This window comes from Sander lucioperca, chromosome 7 (assembly GCF_008315115.2).
Source record: "Sander lucioperca isolate FBNREF2018 chromosome 7, SLUC_FBN_1.2, whole genome shotgun sequence".
Taxonomy (NCBI): domain Eukaryota; kingdom Metazoa; phylum Chordata; class Actinopteri; order Perciformes; family Percidae; genus Sander; species Sander lucioperca.
The window spans coordinates 29,033,525-29,052,686 of NC_050179.1; the positions used below are offsets into that span (position 1 = coordinate 29,033,525).

Genomic DNA, 19,162 nt, shown 5'->3' on the forward strand with positions numbered 1-19,162 from the left:
AATAACAAAAGCAGAACCACCAATATAAACATCACAAGTCTAATGTACTAGAGGGGACCAGGGGGAGTCTGGATCTAATCAGAGAGGGTTAAACCAAACTGGAAAGGAAGTGAAATAAAATATAGGAACAAATAGATACAGCAACCCAAATTATATGAGCATTTCTAGATGGTAGATGAATGGAAAAGATTAGATTGGGGCCTGATAAACAGAGGAAATGTGAGGCCCCAAGCCTTCCCTGTGCATTTTATTAATATTTGGCCACCAATGTACACCCAAGTCCTTGAAGTGTTTCTGTGGCTCCACGAAGCTGAAAGAGGAGCCTGAGATTCAAGCTAACACCCCCCCCCCCCTTGCAGTCTGATGGTGGGACCACAGCAAAGCTTGGGTTTCAGCTTCTCTGAACACCCACACCTCTTCACCCTCGCCCCACGATCTGACACACTGTGCAGCGTAGAAGAAGAAGGCCGATGTGGTTGCCAATATATCTAGAGTAAAGCCAGACTTGCATTCTTTGTTTTTCAGAAAACTGCATTCCCGCCAGGTTGAAAAAAGGCTCTGAAAAAATCACTTTAACTGTGAGATATTTAAACACTCTAATAAACAAAACCAAGCTGATATATTTAGATCAAAGCAGCTGATAACTCATATTACAGGTGTAAAAATAAGCCGGAACGTACAGTGGCGGTTCTAATTCCATTTCAGCTGGATGTCCGTCCCCTTCCTCTTTCTTTGTGTTGGCGTTCTAAACTCTGGTGAATTCATGAGGACTATGGTTAACTGCTCCTCAGATCTCTGCAGGGTAAATCCAGACAGCTAGCTAGACTATCTGTCCAATCTGAGTTTTCTGTTGCACGACTAAAACTACTTTTGAACGTACACATGTTCCACCAGAACAAGTTCCTTCCTGAGACTATTTTGCAGCAGCACCGTCATTGTGTCTGGCGCATAGCACCGCCCAAGACGATTGTGATTTGTTTAATGAAATGCCAATAAACCAGAGCTCGTTTTTCACCCATCCTGGAATGCTGTGTGGACTAGCCAGACCTTCCTCTGCAGCGCTGTGGATGAAGGTCTGGCAAGGCGAGACTATTGCCCCCTTAATATTAAAGCTATAGTGTGTAGTTTCTGTCTCCCCCATGAGGAATTCAAAGTAATGACAACAAAACTCCCCACCTCCTCCACACAGTTGCTAGTAACCAAGGAGGACATGGAGGATTAAAAAAAAAACATGATGGACTCTTCAGAAGAGGTAATTAACCACAATCTTCTGAACATAGTCACACTGAGAAATCCAGAGAGAGTTGTATGGAGCTGATAGTCTTAATTAGCTTTGTAGCAACTCATTTGGCAATGGCTTGAATGGAACAGATGTTCATTAACATCAAAAAGTTACACACTAAAGCTTTAAGCCTTGACTCCCCTCTGGCCCTCCAACTCTGGCAAATATTGTCATACATTTTTCACCCAGCCTTTATCCCCAAAGAGGGGATATTATTCATGTGCAGTGATAAATAAAATGTAGGTTAACACAGATTGGGTATTCTTGTTATTGTAATATGTGTATCGCTAATCTTTTGTAGAACCAAACCTATGGAGGGTTGGTGGTATGTAAAATATTTGATACCTCTAAAATCGCACGTGACCCCAGCCTGGCCCCTCCATTTGAAATGGTCTAGAACCGCCACTGGACACGTATCAGAAAACCAGTGTATCACGTGTTTACTGTTGTTGGTGTGACAGTAAAGCCATAATTCAGAGGAAATGTTGATGTTAATTTTTAAATGTAGTTAGAATCAAAACACTATCATTGAGGAACTAAAGTATCACCCCATATCATGTCTGAGCTGAATCAATATTAAAGTGTAGCTGAAATTATTGATTTTATTGAAAAAGACAGTGTATCTTATCATTACAAATGTGTTTTGTCAGATCATGGACCATGCATCTATATATATATCCAACCTTTAACTAAGATCTTCATATATGTCCTATTGCACGTGTCAAACCTAAGGCCCGCGGGCCAAATCCGGCCCCTGGCAGATTTAGATCTGGCCCTCAAAACTATTTAGGTTCATAATAAATTTTGGCCCACCTAGTTTTTGTCGCTTTTTCTGAAGTTTTTGTCACTTTTGTCGACGCTTTTGGCACTTTTTTTTCAACGGTTTTGCAAATTTTGGCGAACGTTTTTCCTTTGATGGCTAAGTTACTTTTTTGTGGCTTCATGTCGACCAAGCTGTAAGTGAGAAGAGTATATGAGAAATGCAATAATACAGTCAAAGATGTTTGACTTTTTCAATTAAATAAAAACATGTCAATAAACTAAACATGTCTGGCCCTTGATGTGCTTATTATTTTTAGTCTGGCCCGTAGTGAAACTGAGTTTGACACCGCTGTCCTATTGTCATGACGAAAAAGTTATTTACGTAGTGCCTGGTATTTTGCAGTGCAATAAAGTCACTGAAACAGGCTTTTAGGCCATAGGAGAGTAAAACTTAGGTTTTCTTGCATACTTGGGTAAGATGCTTTGATTGTTTGGTTCAACCCTACAATTACATCCTCCACTTAAGTTTGAGTTAGCCAAGAAACTCCAGCCCTCTATAGAAAAGAAAGCCTCCATCATCATATCCAAGTGCTGTTTGTCATTAGCCGGTACACTTGAGTGTCATATGGCCAGGCTCAGAATGGGTGCTGTCATCAGAGACATTAGTCAGCTGGACGCCTCCATCCAAAACAAATGAATCAAGCACAGATGGAGACATGATGGGTGTAAACAATCACGTTAAAATAGCACACAGCAACCCTATTCATCTTCAGGTGGAAAGTGGCACTGGATATAATGTCAGTGCAAAGACATATGTTGTGGTGGACAGGAAATGCAACATTTTATTGCTCACCTAATTCACACCCTTAGACAGATGTGTCGGTTAGGCTTGAGTAACGTTTGACAGTTTTTACTACTTTTTTATTATTTTTAAACCTAAGAGCACATAAAATAAGGTGCATTATACATTACTTGAAGTCAAATGTTGAATTCCCCAAACCTGGGTCCAGGAATAATGAACAGAGAGAGGGAACAACAGGCAGTCAACAGGGGCCTTGCAGCTCAGTTTTGCCCTGGGGCCATTGTCACCAATTGTACCTATTTTTCAGGATTCTCTCTATTTAATTATTTTTTACACAAAGTCCCGGTGCTGAAACATGCATTAGTCTGTCAATCAGCAGCATATTCAATTAATCTTTTAATAGCTAAAGTCATGTCTAAAGCAAACATGCTGAACATGCTGGCTCCAGCCTCTCCTATATGAGGATTGGCTGCTTTCCCTCCTTTATATCATTTCAAACTGAATATCTTAGTGTTTCTTTTGTCTCATTGTGCTACCATGTATGCATGGAGCACATATGAGGGAGGACGGTTACATGACATGAAGAAAGCTTGAAACTGAAATGACATTCAGACAAACTGATCATTAATTAGGCCTACATTATATTAGGTTGAGGCCGGTGTAAACATTTTCAAACCAGTGTGATATTAATTCAAACACCGAACCAGTAAACAGAATTTTACCACTAGGAGACTGATAAGAAAGCCCATAATGAGAGTGTAGCGACTCCAGACCACATGGTGGCGGTATTGTTACAGAAAATCATCTGGCGAGAGCATTGTGCTTTCCTACGCTGTGACAAAAGTTTGTGAATGAAACATTAAGTTGTTAAACTTTGCTAATTTAGTGGCCAGCTGGCTAGCTAGTTAGTTAGCTTGCTTGCTAGGAGGTTCAGTTCTCAGATCAGCATCATCTGTATAGGAGAAAAGAATCACTTCATCCGATGTTTAAAGTGAATAAAATAGCCTAAAATGCCCCCCTCCCCTCCCCCCATCTGTTAGATGAAATTTACGGCCATGGACGCTACCGCAGTATACTCGATCAATTAAAGAACTAAGCAACTGAAAAGCTTATTATTCAGAAAGCAGCAATGCTATTTAGAAGTAGTTACACTACTGCCCAACACCGCTTGCTATACAAGGTGAATTTATTGCCGTGATGCTGTCACATGTTACTGATGTAGGCTACTTTTTAATTTGTCAGAATGACAAATGCCGTTTCAGCCGGTTTGCATAAAAATCTAACCGGTTTAAGCTCATACATGGGATCGGACCGGTAACACTGGAAATCAACCCAACTCTAAATTATATGTCATCACCATTATATATTTGTGGACTGCACAATCTATTGTTATTTATCATGACACAGCTGTAACTCTAGCAGGCATATGGTAAATGAGGATCGGAGCCACACAGGGGGGGTATTGTGATTCCTGTGGTAAACCTGCAGGTCAATGCACAGTGGATTGTCTCGCTCTCCTTCCCAAACAGCCTATCAAAATAAACAGTAACGTCTGATGAGGGATGGCATGTCCACTGCAAAGACAAACAAAATGAAAAGCTCAATCACACGATGGGATCCGGTTTCATACGGAGCAGCCCATGATGAGAAAACCAGGCCTGGCCGCAAAAACGGCCGTTTACCTCCAACTTGGCAGAGTAATGACTGACAGGACATTCCTTCATCTCACCACCAGCGACCCCTTCTGCACTTCCTTGTTTCCCACCCCTCTAGCATCCAGAAAAGAACAAATCTGATAACAAAATAGAGCTAAATTATTCTCATGTGGACCATGCAGGCTTGTGAGGCTTGTAATGCTGAGCATTGATATGTGACACCCCATGCTGTGCACTTTGGGACACCACAAACATTTCACTGCCTTTTACAGTAAAAACACATAGTGTGCATCACTGTTGATGATACAGTATAGAGCATGGGCACATTGTCTTGTGTTGGTCAAGCTCACATTTTGACCAGTCCTCTTGGGACCATGAATGTCCACAGTCCACAGCACTTTAATGTCCCATGTGCTGTATATAGTAAATGTTAAGAGATTTTTCCTGCAGAGAGCAACAAGACTAAAGCTGGATTTATAGTCAACGCAAGGAGTTAGGGGGAGTCCCACCGTAGGTATCTATGGTGTAGGTTTTGATTTATATATCCTGTAGTCTATATCAACGAACGTTTCATTTACAGGATTGTTCGGGTTCGGCCGGATGTCCCTCACCTTCCGCTTTGTTTTTGTTGGCATTCGGGAAACAAATGCCAATAAACCAGAGCATGTTTTTCTCCCAATCCAGAATGCTGTGTGGACTAGCCAAACCTTCCTCCGCAGCGCTGTGGAGGAAGGTTTGGCAAAGTGAGACTATATATCCTGTAATGCTCATTGTAAAGAATCCAAACAGTTTTAAGAGTTGAAACACTTGGACAAATTAACCAGATGGTGGCATGAGATGAAAAGTCAGCGGATCACCCCAGTTTACAAAGATCATGAAGGCGCACCAAATTGCATTTTAATCTATCCAATAGTTGTTGAGACATTTCATTGGGAAACTAAAATGGCAATTTTTTGGTGGCGCTTGGGGAAAAATCATCAGAAGTCATTACGATTCATCCTCTGGGGACCATGACTGCCTGTACCAATTTTTGTGCCAATCCATCCATAGAGCCACGCTGCTAGCATGTCTAAAGGTCTCGAGGAAACGTCGACCTTTAAAAAGACATTTGACATGAAATTCACAAGACATGGTCTGTCAGCTAAGGCTAGGCTTGTAAGATCAGTCTTGATCTTGAAACCATTGACAGTTTAATCCCAATAAACAAAAATGGTTTCCACAATCTGCTCTTTATAAAAGTATTTTTAAATTAATGTTTTGATATTAGAGATGTGACAGCTAATTATGGAAAAGAGATATTTGATAACATGCAACAAAGGTCCCCAGCTGAAACATACTGGTGACTGTTTTTCTTCCTTGGGCAGGCTCTCCTCGTCCCTTTCTACCTTTCTCTTTCTGTCACATAAACATGAGTTCTCTGTGTGGCTGTTTCCAGATGGTCTCTGGCCATATACACACTCAGATCTGATCTGATCTTCATGGGATTTCCTACACATCTGCCTATCAGATCTGCAGTCAAAGACACACACACACAGACACACACACACACACACACACACACACACACACACACAGAGCACTGTGCACCTCTACATGCCACCCAGATTCTAAACCTAACCTAATAGAAAACCAAGTTAAAGCTACAGCTGGGAATCAAGTGTAGGATATTCATTTTAAAATGTATCATGTTACTAATCAATTGAAGACATTCATATTCTTTTGGCTGTTATTATCTACTACATCATCTCAAGATAAATCAAGTTGTGTGGTGTTCATATGTAATTGGAATCCTGAGATTTAATTATGTTGTTATTTGAAGATATGAGATGTTTTATATTTTTTTGCTGTGTTCTCTCATTGTGAGTGGGAAAGACTATAATGATGACTACAATATCATAGTAACCCTATAATGAAATGGCTAATGTTTGAATGTTTTAAATAACATCTTTAATTCTACATTTGAGCCCCATTTGTTATCTGGAGATGATAAGATCAAGCTGTGTAATCCTTGCAGTACTGAACTGTTGCAGCTGATATTTAGATGCTGAGTAGAGGCGCAACAGGTGACTTATAAAAGGAAGACGGTACTTGAGAATCTTAAGTAGTCAAATTAGTACCTGAGCATCAAAACTGCTCTCTGTAAAATCACATTTCATGTCTTAAATGTTTCAAATCCACTCCAAGACAAGCGTGTGTATGTGTGTGTGTGTGTGTGTGTGTGTGGGTGGGTGGGTGGGTGGGGGGGGACGGGGACAAGTGATTAAGACCTGGAGGTGGTCACTGGACATGCAATTCCTGTTCTTACAGACTTTAAAGCTTTCATAACACGGACCTCAGTTGTGCCACAAAATCCATTTCAAACAACCCCAAATTGCTTCACACTGTTGGGGTCATGATGAAAAAAATAACTCCAGGGTTTCCAGACAGAGGAAGCTCGGAGACACGAGCACTGGGCCTCTGCTCAGTGCTGATTATGTTGGTTCAGATCAACCATCTGCTATTCAATTGTTACCTGAAGAACAAAAAAGTGGAGGCCACTGTTTGTCTCTGTGTCTCAGATCAGCAGAGTAGAACCTCTGAGCCAACAGGCCTCTAGTCGCCCGGTGGGCCCTCTGACAATGCGCTACAGGCAGGGGAGCTGTGCTGTACTTTTAGGCTCGTTGCAGCGAGACTGAGCCACTGTGGCAACACACTGGTTGTCCAAACCCCCTTTGGTGGCCATCAGGCCTCATAATCTGGGATATCCATGTCATCACGCATGAACGGGCACAATAGGGCAAACCGTGACGGCAAACACTGGGGCCCCCCGCAAATGAGAAGCTCTGATTCACAGAAGGTAAAGGTGCAGTACAGAATAAAGGTGTGTGGTTTAGGGCGGGGTATCGTTCAAAGATATTCAATATCTGTACCGATACCAACTTTTGAGAGCAACAGGCAATCAGCTCCATTTTGCCTCAAATTTGTGCCATCTGCTTTTATTACCAAAGGCTGTGGGCATGCATATTGTTGTTTTCCCACACTCACTCGTGTGTGTGCACTATATGCAATATCAGGAATGTTATTTATGTAACTCATTTGAAGAAAAAAATCTAAATTGTATTATTTGTATAGGTTGGTGTGGATGTGCGTGATCAGATGGCAGGTTCTGTGAACTGAAAGACGCACTGCACACGGAAGAGATGGTGAGACATACATAGTTCCAAGAAGGAATCATTCTCCTTCTTCCATTTGACAAAATGTGACAATGTAATAATTGCACTGTGATTATATTTACCATTTAGTTTACTTGCCAAAATAAAAAGGGTGGCAGTAGCTCAGTCGGTAGGGAGCTGGGTAGGGAACCGGAGGATCTCTGGTTCAAGTACCAAAGGACGGAAGTACAGAGTGTGTAGCAGCTGGAGAGGTGCCAGTTCACCTCCTGGGCACTGCCAAGGTGATTTTGAGCAAGGCACCAAGACCCCCCAACTGCTCGGGGCGCCTGTCCAGCAGTCACAGCCCCCTCACTCTGACATCACTACATTTGTGCATGTGAAGGACCAATTAGATCTGTTCTTTCATAAACTTCCGAGACTTTGTGTCGACTGAACTGAACGACACATAACACAATGACCGGACTATTACTGCCTCGAGCGGCAGCATGAAAGTATTTTTTCTAAAAACAGATAGCACAATCGCACATTCCTGCCAAGAGTATATCAGTTTTGTTTGGGCTTAAGCTATTAGCTAGACTACCTGGCTGTGAATCGTGTGTGGGGGCTGTGCGGCTGCTATAGAGATGGAGACTAATGATGTGCTAATGGCCCATCAGCACAAACAAAAGGATACAGACACTCTTGGGCGTTGGATATGGCGGTTCAAGTAGCCCACCTATGAAGAGCCCGGTGGTGCAAGTGTTAATCCAGAATTATATTAATTAGAATGCACCCCATGGCGCCAGTGGATATGTCAATAACAATTACATTTACCTAAAGCAGGTCGGGAAACACACATCCAGTATTTCCACTGCATCCCTTGTCTATCATCTCGCTCCAAAGACAGCTATTACACAGCTGTCAGCATCAAACAAATGGCACAATGTAATCCAACATGTTACTATGTGCAATCATGTCATTGCAGTTGCATTTGCATTTATGACAATAAACCAACAAATATGGTATCTATCATAGTACAGGGTGCTGACAGAAGTCAGACACCCTGGACATCATCCTGAACAACATCTCCATATAAACAGGGATTTCACAGACAGCTTCAACAGCAGCAGAGTGGAGCGGTTCAATTCTCAACAGTCTGCTGACAGCGGGTACCAGAATGTTCACTAGTCTGCCTTTTGCAGAGCGGTAGTGGAGTTTTATAGGCAAAACTGGCTGTAAAATCCAGCGTTAGAACGTAAACGTACGTTTAGTTCTCTCTGCACCCCTGCAGTTCAATGAGCGTGAAGCGTGAAGCAGCTAAGCCCAACTTTAGTTTTAACTGGAGGAGGCTATGTGACAAGTTAGCGGTTCACTGAATAGGACATGTAAAGCCCCGCTCATTTCTAGAACTTACCTTCTAGAATTACTTCTAGTAGGTAATTGTTATGCATTGTTCCAGGGATATACCCATGTTGACTGGCTTGGTTTGAATTTCCAAAAGAAGGGTTAAACCCTGATCAGACAACCCTGGCCCAACCCTGGTCATTGGTGTGAAAGAGGTACAAGTGGCACAGGAGATCATCCCTGCCTGTGGGCATCAAACTGTTTAATTCCTCGCCATTCTGTGGAAGTTTGACATCAGAGGACTGGGAGGCTGCTGAGGTCATACTGGACTCACTCACTCTAACTGGACTCACAATTCCATTCGCCGTCTGTCTGTCTGTCTATCTATGTAACAGACTGAGTGTGGAATGTGTAATTCAGGATGTGAGGAGATGTTGGACTGGGAACCTGGATCTTCCTCTGACTGCCCTCCGGAGCCTATGCTTGATGACAGCATCCTGGGCCGTTAGTCAACCATCAGCTGGGGACACATAGAAGTCCATGTCTATGATCTCACCAGTTAACTGCTAAGGTGTATCTGTCCAGCTAGGTTTGTTTGGATTTGTTTTTCAGTGTGGAGTGTCCAGTGGTGGAATATAACTAGTACATTTACTCAAGAGTACTGTACTTAAGTAAAAATGTTGAGGTACTTTCTACTTCTACTCCGCTACATTTCAGAGAGAAATACTGTACTTTTTACTCCACTACATTCATCTGTTACAGCTTTAGTTACTAGTTACTTTACACATTAAGATTTCTGCACACAAAACACATGTAGTTTATAAAATCTGATGTTTTATTCTAAAGTAAACTAGTCAACAATATAACGGCTACAAGTCCAGCTGAGATGATCAGACCATTAAACACACAACTGGTTGGATCCTTTACACTTTCTAAAACGTGAACAATTCTGCATTGCGTACTTTTAATACTTTAACTACATTTTCCTGATGATTCTTACTTTTACTAAAGTTACATTTTCAATGCAGGACCTTTGTACAGTGTTGTATTAGTACTTTTACTTTAGTAAAGGATCTGAATACTTCTTTCCACCACTGGGAGTGTCCCTCTGTTGTAGTGATGAATCCTGATCTGGGATCTTGGACAGTCTGAACTTGTTGGAACTGATGCATATCATATGTGTTGTTGTCATCATTTTCTCCCAAATGTCCATCCATATAGTGACCCAACAGTTTGGCTACAGACTAAAAGTATTTCCATCCCACGTCCAAATTATTGTCAAAGATAATAAAATGCTTGTGTTTGTAATGTCTCTGTTTTTTGTTTCTTATTAATTTTCTGTTGAAAGCAGCATTTTACCAATAAAAACTGACCACTCGAAATGCTCAAACATTGTAATCAATTTCAGTTTTTCAAATTTTTAAGTAAACTAAATGGTAAATATAATCATTCATGGTGCAAATTTAATTCAATTCAATTTTATTTAGTGTTATATTATTTCATTTCATTTTAAATCATAAATGATTACATTATCACATGTAGTCTAACTAAAGAAGGACCATAAGTCCCCTCAGCATTTATATTTGTCTTTCAGTTCAACAGTCAACACACAACCTGCCATCTGATCACACACATCCACACCAACCTATGTATAAAAATAATACAATTTAGAAAAGTTAATGTTTTGTTGAAACGAGTCACATGAATAACATTCCTGATATTATCATAGCGTATAGTGAACACACGGGTCTCCCATGTCGGGACACAATTCTTATACTCAGACGGAAAATGTGATTAGTTTGGATTTCATTTCTGATATTTTACACATACAGGTATGACAGGATGAATACTGTTGGCCTAAATACCTGAGTGTAATTATAAGGGATTATTAGTACATGTGAGATAATTAATGTGATATGTCCCATTCATAGTCTCAACACGCTACGTACGGCCATAATGCAAATGCATCAACTAGGTTGCGGATTCGCCACCCCCCCCACTACTGTGGTTGCTCAGCCTGCAGTGTACCATGGGAGAGAGAGCATCAGTAGTGATCTCGCGCTCCACCTCTCCTGATTAGTCTCAGTCATCACCTCCAGCTGAGCTGATGTTGACACAAGTTAAACAATAAGAACAACACACACACACACACACACACACAGAGTGGGGGTTAAACCTTGAATACTATAAAGGGGGCCTTGACAAGCTTAGAGCACTGATCAGCGCACACACACACATGCATCCACACGCATGCACGCACACACACGCACACACTCAGACACACACAAACACACACACAGAGGGGGGAGTGGGGGGTTAAACCTTGAACACTATGAAGGGGGCCTTGACAGGCTTAGAGCACTGATCAGTAAATGCATGCACACACACACACACACACACACACACTCAATGCTGGGAGGTATACACTGCAGTAATAATGATATCAGGTTTTGGTAAGATGTGAGGCCCTGGATGCCAGATCTGTTCTTTCCACACAGCCTTTACATTTGAGTGTCCTGGCTCCAGAACACCAAGAGAGTCCGGGGGCGGTGGGGGGGGGGGGACTACCATCCATAAAGGGGCGTATCAAACTGCTTGACACATTGGTGTCATGCACAAGGGTTTGTTTTTTTTTTCATTTCAAATGAGAGTTTTCATTTCAATTGGCAGGGTTTTACCTTTCTGTAAGGACGCTTACGTTGTTTGTTACCCTCCTTTATATCATTTTCTTCTTCTCCTTTCATGTTTTCTGAATTGTTTTGCTTTTGATGCTGATGTTAAATGCTTGTGACCAGCTGACTTCAAGTAGGGTTCAACTGGTATGAGTTTATGAGGGCTAATATCTGACTGACCATGGCCATTTCCATGCTTCTATGCAAAATCACAGAGATTATAAGCTTCAGTGTGACTGCTATACTGTGAAAAGTATCTGAAATGACACCACAAAGACCATATCATATATTCTTCCCGCTTCCCCACAGCAGCAATTTAAAATGGTTAAAACATTGGAGGAAAGACAGGCACATGTACACCCACAATATTCCTGTTGCAATTTGTGATCGGAGAGTCCCTGGTTCTTATCTCTGAACTATTAACTGAGAAAATGTGACTTAACAAAACTCTGAAGTGCTCTCTGCATGGTAGAGCTCGACTCTACTCCCCTCACTTCTGGCACCAGATATATTTCTTTCTTTTTTGTCTCTTTTGTAAAACAATGTTTTTATTTATTATTCATTAATGTAGGTGGGAATCTTTGCTGATTGTCATAGCGATGCCGCGTGAGACTAGCAATGACATCATCTTCGACACAGCTATCGCTGAGTCCTTTCATCAGCAACTAAACAGAGGAGCATGTGCACTTTGTCAATTGAAAACGCAGTAGTTGTGCGTGCTGACATTTTTTTTCTTAAATCACGGCCATGGAATAAGAAATAATATGATATTGATTGTAGCTTGGCTATTTAAAAATGGCTGGTTGGGCAGGATGCCACTAACGATTGTCTCTGACCAATCAGTGGTCTGCAGTGTTTAAACTCCACCTTTTAGTATCAGCCACCCAGGTGGGACCAAAAAATATTACTGTATCTTCATAGCTTGGGTAAACCCTGACGAACTTCTGGCAAATTTGAGATTTGCTCTGCAAGTCAGTCTGGCGAAGAGCCCATTAAAACTCATTTCCAATGTCCCTGAAATCGAGGCACCAATCACAACCGCTGAGGCGGGCTTTACACCAATCACAACCATTGAGGCGGGCTTTATGCGACGACGATAGCTCAGCGACGGCGAGCAGCTTTTTGTTTACATTCAACATGACGGCAACCGAAGTGCAGCGTCACCCGTATCGTTGGTCTGATTGGTTGAAGGACTATCCAATGCGCCCAGAGGCATTTGAGCGGCGTCCGTTGGTGACGCCCCTTTGGAAATGAACTGTCAATTAACCTTTCCCAGACCCACTCTCAGTTACAACTGAGAAGGGTCTGTTTTCAACCAGGCTAGTATCTTCAACCTTTGCTCATGGAAAACCAAAAAAGGTTTCAAACGCGTCAAACCGTGCCGCACCATGCAGTGTAAATACGGCCTAATGCACCCTCAGCTGCTAAAGGCAATGAGTAGAGCATTGTGTTTGTACTGGGTAGCTGTCTGCGTGAATGTGAAGCACGCCGCTGCTAGAAAACAGCAACAGTCAACTTTCCCCAAGTAAACAACCAAAACACACATTTGCTTGACGACTCCTGTGTGTGTGTGTGTGTGTGTGGGGGGGGGGGGGTCAATTAAGAGCGAGTAAGTGTCCGTCGCCTCCACCCCCTCACTACCTCCTCCTGCTCTGTAAACAACCCTGTTTATGTTAGTAACATCAAACGGCTGGTTAACAGCTAGATGAGCAAACCAACTGTCCACCCCCCCAACCCTCCTCTTCCGCCTTTCCCCCCTCTATACTACCACACAGTGCTCTCTCATTTAACAGCTGGGGAAGTCATCATGCACAGACGCATGGTGTCATCATCTGCCTTCACACACACACACAAACACACACACAGCCCGGGGGTAAGCCAGCAACAGGTTTGACCTCCGACCTGTAGATGAGAGAGAGGCCTGCTAACTGCAGATCCGCAGCTAGGTAAAATCACTTCAACTCCAGCTAGCATCAGCGCAGTCGCCCTATCCACGCAAAATGGCATTTTGATACAGGAACAGGAAGTAAATAGGAAAATACATTATGATTTTGCAGTTGGTATACAAGTAGTCAGTGTACTGACAAATAAAAAGACAACAAATTGTTTTCCAAAGATTCCAAGTAGCTTCTCCATTGTGTGCATGCATTGTGTGGGAGTATAAGTTAGTGACATTAAAGTGAACACACTACAATACCAAAACCTGTCTGGTTGTAGAAACAACCTTTGACAGAAGACAAATGAGACTTTCTTCTGCTTAAATTATACAATAAAGAAGATGAAAGCTTTGACAGCATTTAGACCATTATGTTGGAAATATACAGAAGTATAATACATAGTCACAGAATGAATACAATCTGAAGAAAACAATTACAAGTTTAAAAGCTCAGTTGGTAGAGTGGGCGCCCATATATAGAGATTTAGTCCTCGATGCAGCGGGCCTGGGTTCGACTCTGACCTGCGGCCCTTTGCTGCATGTCATTCCCCCTCTCTCTACCCTTTCATGTCTTCAGCTGTCCTATCAAAATAAAGGCTGAAAATGCCCAAAAAATAATCTTAAAAAACAAAAAAAAATAAAACTTTAAACACCTTTTTAGTGTCAGGTAAACTTCTCTGAGGGATGTGGTGGTGAGTGGTTAATCCGATCCCATTTAATGTCGTAATGACCGTTACTCTGGATTGAACACAGTATCAAAAAGGTTGTGTTTACCTTGTTCAGCTTTGTTGTCCTTGTTTTTAACCTCATGTCTATTTCCGTGTGTGTACCGTGAGAGCAACAGGAAGCTGGAGTCAAATTCCCTGCATGTGTTCACACGCCATTAAAGACCATTCTGATTCGGATTAAGTACATCATCATGGTCAGTGAAAGGGTGCTGGTGATTTCATATTAAAGTGTGTGCTGTCCTCTCTTTTGTATATAGGGGACATTTTTGAATTTATTTGAAATGTATTTTGATCATGATGTGAATGCTGAGATTCAGCCTATCTGTTAACTCCTTCACCAAAATGGTACTTAAAATGCAATGTGAGTTAAACATATTTGACTTGGAAATGTTGCGTTATCGTGTCAAAAAAAGCTATGTACTGTGCAAATAGGTAGTAAACTCTTTATAATGTGACACCCACTTATTGACTGTATTTGTTCTTCATATAAATGAAAAGCATCAGGCTGCAGGGATCAGAACCGTCTGACAGACACATGGTTTAGCTATGCATGGGTGCAAGATATTTTTTTATTAAAACTGCTCAGTTATAATTAACATCAGCATGTCACAGATAGGTTTACATGGCTTCCCCACTGTGGTCCTCTTAAAAGTTGACCCTTGTCTGGCAGGCATTTTGTCCATCGTTTGAAGTGGCTTTGATGGAAGGACTTTGGGAAGGCCTCAGCCGGTTGACAGCTCCATAGTCTGACTGACACACTGGTGAGCAAACTAAACTATTCTTAGATGGGGGGGGGGCTTCTACGGCAACTGCAATTGATAAGTGTGTGTTGAAGTATGGGAGAGGTTCTGGAGAAAAGCTTAACCTGACTGCAGCATCAGTCTGGAAAAAAACGGTACTTACCCTTTAAGTAAAAGTACTAATACTACATTGTAAAAATACTCTGTTACAAGTAAAAGTCCTGCATTGAAAAAAGTATTCAAAGTAAAAGTACTTGCAGACAAATCCTCACATTATAGAAACTGGAAACGATCCAAACAGCTCTTTCAATTAACTAAGTGTTGGATGGTCTAATAATTCAGCTACTTTTAGGCCTGTATATTGTTGGGTATTTTAATTTATAGTAAAACACCAGATTTTATAAACTACATGTGTTTTGTGTGCAGAAATATTAATGTGTAAAGTAACTAGTAACTAAAGCTGTAACAGATGAATGTAGTGGAGTAAAAAGTAAAATATTTCTCTCTGAAATGTAGTGGAGTAGAAGTAGAAAGTGGCATGAAAAGAAAAGACTCAAGAAAAGTACAAGTACCTCAACATTTGGACTTAAGTACAGTACTTGAGTAAATGCACTTTCCACCGCTGGATATGTGTTCCCAGACCTCGGCAGTAGAAGAACCGACTTTTTCAGCTTTTCAGATGGGCTGCTTTAGTGTCTGAGACCAGGAAAAGAGAGAGCGATAGATGGACTGTTGAGTGGAAGACCACACCAGAGGTGGCTTTTCCAAGGCCTTTGAATGATGGCTTGACAAGACTCTTCGCCGTGTAAGAGCCCAGCTGAACTTTCCGTCTGGATCAAATCTCTGCAGTTACTGGGGTGTCACATGCAACCTGAGCGCTTCGATAGTCTTCTTTCACTTCTCACTTCTTCACGATACAATGCTCCAGTCATACTCAGTTCCACTGCTCCGGGTTTTTTAGCTTTTCACTGACTCAGTGTCTCTGGTAAACCCATAGAGCTCCTGTTGCATTCTTCCACTCACCTCAGAGACCTGACGCGCTAACGTCTTTACAAGACAACAAGAAGCTCCTACGTGGGTGCTCGCCGCATTCTTGGGCTACTGAGAGGAATCTTACGCACTTTGGCTCCATGTCCAAATTCACACATCACTCCATTTTATTTGAAAGGAGTGTTTCTGTAGGGCTGCATAAATGAAATGATTGGGAAGCATAGACCAAGAGGGAACACTGATGAATGTTTCTTGGTTGTATTTGTGTTAAAACCTTCACATTGTATTCTTTAGATAATTACGCCAAGCATCCTAAAAAAAGAAGTGAACCTTACAGCACTGTACCTTCAGAAGGAAGAGCACACTTGCCATTAATCATAACTGTTTGTTTTCTCAGCATCATAAAGTCACAGTGTGAGACACGTCCAAGTTTGTTTCCTTCCTGTCTCTTGTCCAAGAGAAAGCCAATCCAAGAGTGATTCAGAAAAAAAACATCTCCTACAAATATGACTTGTCTTGTTGTCTCCAAACACTGTAAACTTGCAAATAATGTATTCATGTTATTTGTGTCAAATAATATCTCGAGCAAGAACAAATAAAGACTGGCCGCCAATGAAGGAGGGTTGAGGGGTTCAGGGTGGTGTGATGTTGGGATTACCTTACACAGTAAATTCAGCCTGATGTACTGTATACATCCACAGCACTGATTCCATTCGTCCAACAAGAATTAAAACAGAAGAGGTAATTAAATATGTAGAAAATCTGAAGTAAAGGCCTGTCTGTAAAATAAACTTATTTCGAAATAAAGGCCTTGTTCTCTCTGTTTGTGGTGTATATTTATGGTAGTACAGGTCATTACCTCACTAAAACTCAACAATGCCAAATTACAGCAGCTGACTTCCTACTTTAGACTTAAAGAGACACAGGGACAGAGGCAGTTCAATGTGTGCATGAGTCCATCATTGTGTCTGAGGTTTATTGGCATTTCTTTAAACCAATCACAATCATCTTGGACAGCACTAAACACCGGACAGAGCCACGCTGCCTCTGTAAAAATAGCCTCTTGAAGGAACTTGTTTTGGTGGAACATGTGTACGTTCAAAAGTAGTTTTAGTCGTGCAACAGAAAACTCAGATTGGACAGATAGTCTAGCTAGCTGTCTGGATTTACCCTGCAGAGATCTGAGGAGCAGTTAACCATAGTCCTCAGAAATCCAACGGATATAGACTACTTACCATTTGCAATTTTAGGGCCAGAGTGGGTGGGTAGGTGAGGGTCAGAGGTCAAAATGACCCCTTCAGAGTATCTGGAGCTATCTGGGGGTTGTAATAGATCCCTCTTTCCTGACCAGGGGGCTTCTGATGTAACCCCTCCCACACTGCCCCATCAATAGCCAATGCTAAAAGCACTGAAAATATCCTGGTTCCTCAGAGAGACCTGTAAAACTCAGGGGTCCATCTTTGTCATGGAACAGTGATGAGACAAGACAGTAGGGGTCCAGGTGGGGAGGGAGAGGGGTTTATAGGACATCCAATGTTCTGTCAAAGCATCACACTTGAAACACTGAGTAACTGTATATCCTTCAAGATTGTATGAGCAGCTGATTCACTCAATGAGTGAAGCCTGGCACTGACCACAACTGCATACGAAAAACTCGGACTGTAATGGAAAGAACACAAACTTATCATATCATCACTAATGTTTTGTCTGGCTTCAGGGCACACTGTATTTTACTTCCTGGGACTTTGAAGCTACTTTGTTCACAATTTAAAACCATGACTACTTGCAATAACCATAAGTCATGTGCCCATTTAAAAGTCCCATTTTGACAGGAACAGATTGATGTGGAAACCTCTTATTCATATTGCCCATCTGTCATTGTAAATGGACTGCATTTATATATCACCTTTCTAGCTTACTGGACAAAGTGCTTTATAATATGCTCTCATTCACACACTCATACACTGACGCAAGGCACTGGCCTGCCCTTGGGAGAAACTTAGGGTTCAGTGTCTTGCTCAAGGACACTTCGAACATACTGTACATATCGACGAGGAGTCTGGGATCGGACCACCAACCTTGTGATTAAAGGACAACTTCCTGAGCCACAGCACCACTAGATTCGCTTTGCCAGACCTTCCTCCACAGCGCTGCGGAGGAAGGTCTGGCTAGTCCACACACGGACTATGCGGGAAGGAGCTTGTTTTGGTGGAACATTACATTACATGTCATTTAGCTGACGCTTTTAGCGACTTATATGTCAGAGGTTGCACACCTCTGGAGCAACTAGGGGTTAAGTGTCTTGCTCAGGGACTCATTGGTTGATGTATCACAGTGGGAATCGAACCCTGGTCTCCCACACCAAAGGCATGTGTCATAACCACTGCGCCATCATCACCTGTGTGTACTATGTGTAAAATGGTACCATGTGTATGTTCAAAAAGTAGTTGTAGTCGTGCAAGAGAAAACTCCGATTGGACAGATAGTCTAGCTAGCTGTCTGGATTTACCCTGCAGAGATCGGAGGAGCAGTTAACCATAGTCCTCACAAATCCACCAGAGTTTAGAATGCCAACACAAAGGAAGCAGTAGGTACCGGACATCCAGCCGAAAAGAAAGACAACGACAAAATATCCGGCCGCAACGGAGCAATTCTGGAAGTGGAAGGTCGTGGGCTACAGCACCACCTGGCTTCACTTGAATGTTGAAGGTCACTATTTTACAATTTGTTACTTGTTGATTTAGCAAAGCCAACTTCACTCACAGTCCTCTTCTACAGATTGCACTACTAATGCGTTACAAGACATAAATTGCTGCCCGAACTGCCAGATTCTGCTGAAATTGCATCGTTTGGATGAGTACAAAATTCTAACCTTTCACCAAATTGATGCATTCTTCTCATTGTCTTTCTTCCAACTTCTGTTTTTTGTCTATGCAACTTTCAATCTAAGATGTTCTGAGCATGAAAGTGTATCTTTACCCAAAAAAACATTTCTGATTCTCACTCTTCCATCTTGCTAAGCAATACCACAATTATTATGCTCACTTAAGTTCAAAAGGGAGTTTACTATTGCTGTCAAGTTAATGTGGGAGTGGGAGTAAGTGGTATGAAATCCAACTC

General features: G+C 41.8%; 1 protein-coding gene and 1 long non-coding RNA gene across 21 annotated transcripts in view; one reads left to right on the plus strand and one right to left on the minus strand.

The window, feature by feature from the left end:
* The window catches only part of col13a1 (collagen, type XIII, alpha 1), a 158,488-nt gene that overhangs the window by 101,941 nt on the left and 37,385 nt on the right, over positions 1 to 19,162 (minus strand). The window lies entirely within an intron of this gene.
* Positions 8,322 to 9,673, plus strand: LOC116050376. Its single transcript, XR_004105079.1, has 3 exons — positions 8,322 to 8,340; positions 8,551 to 8,552; positions 9,596 to 9,673. It is a non-coding gene; the product is annotated as an uncharacterized LOC116050376 (long non-coding RNA).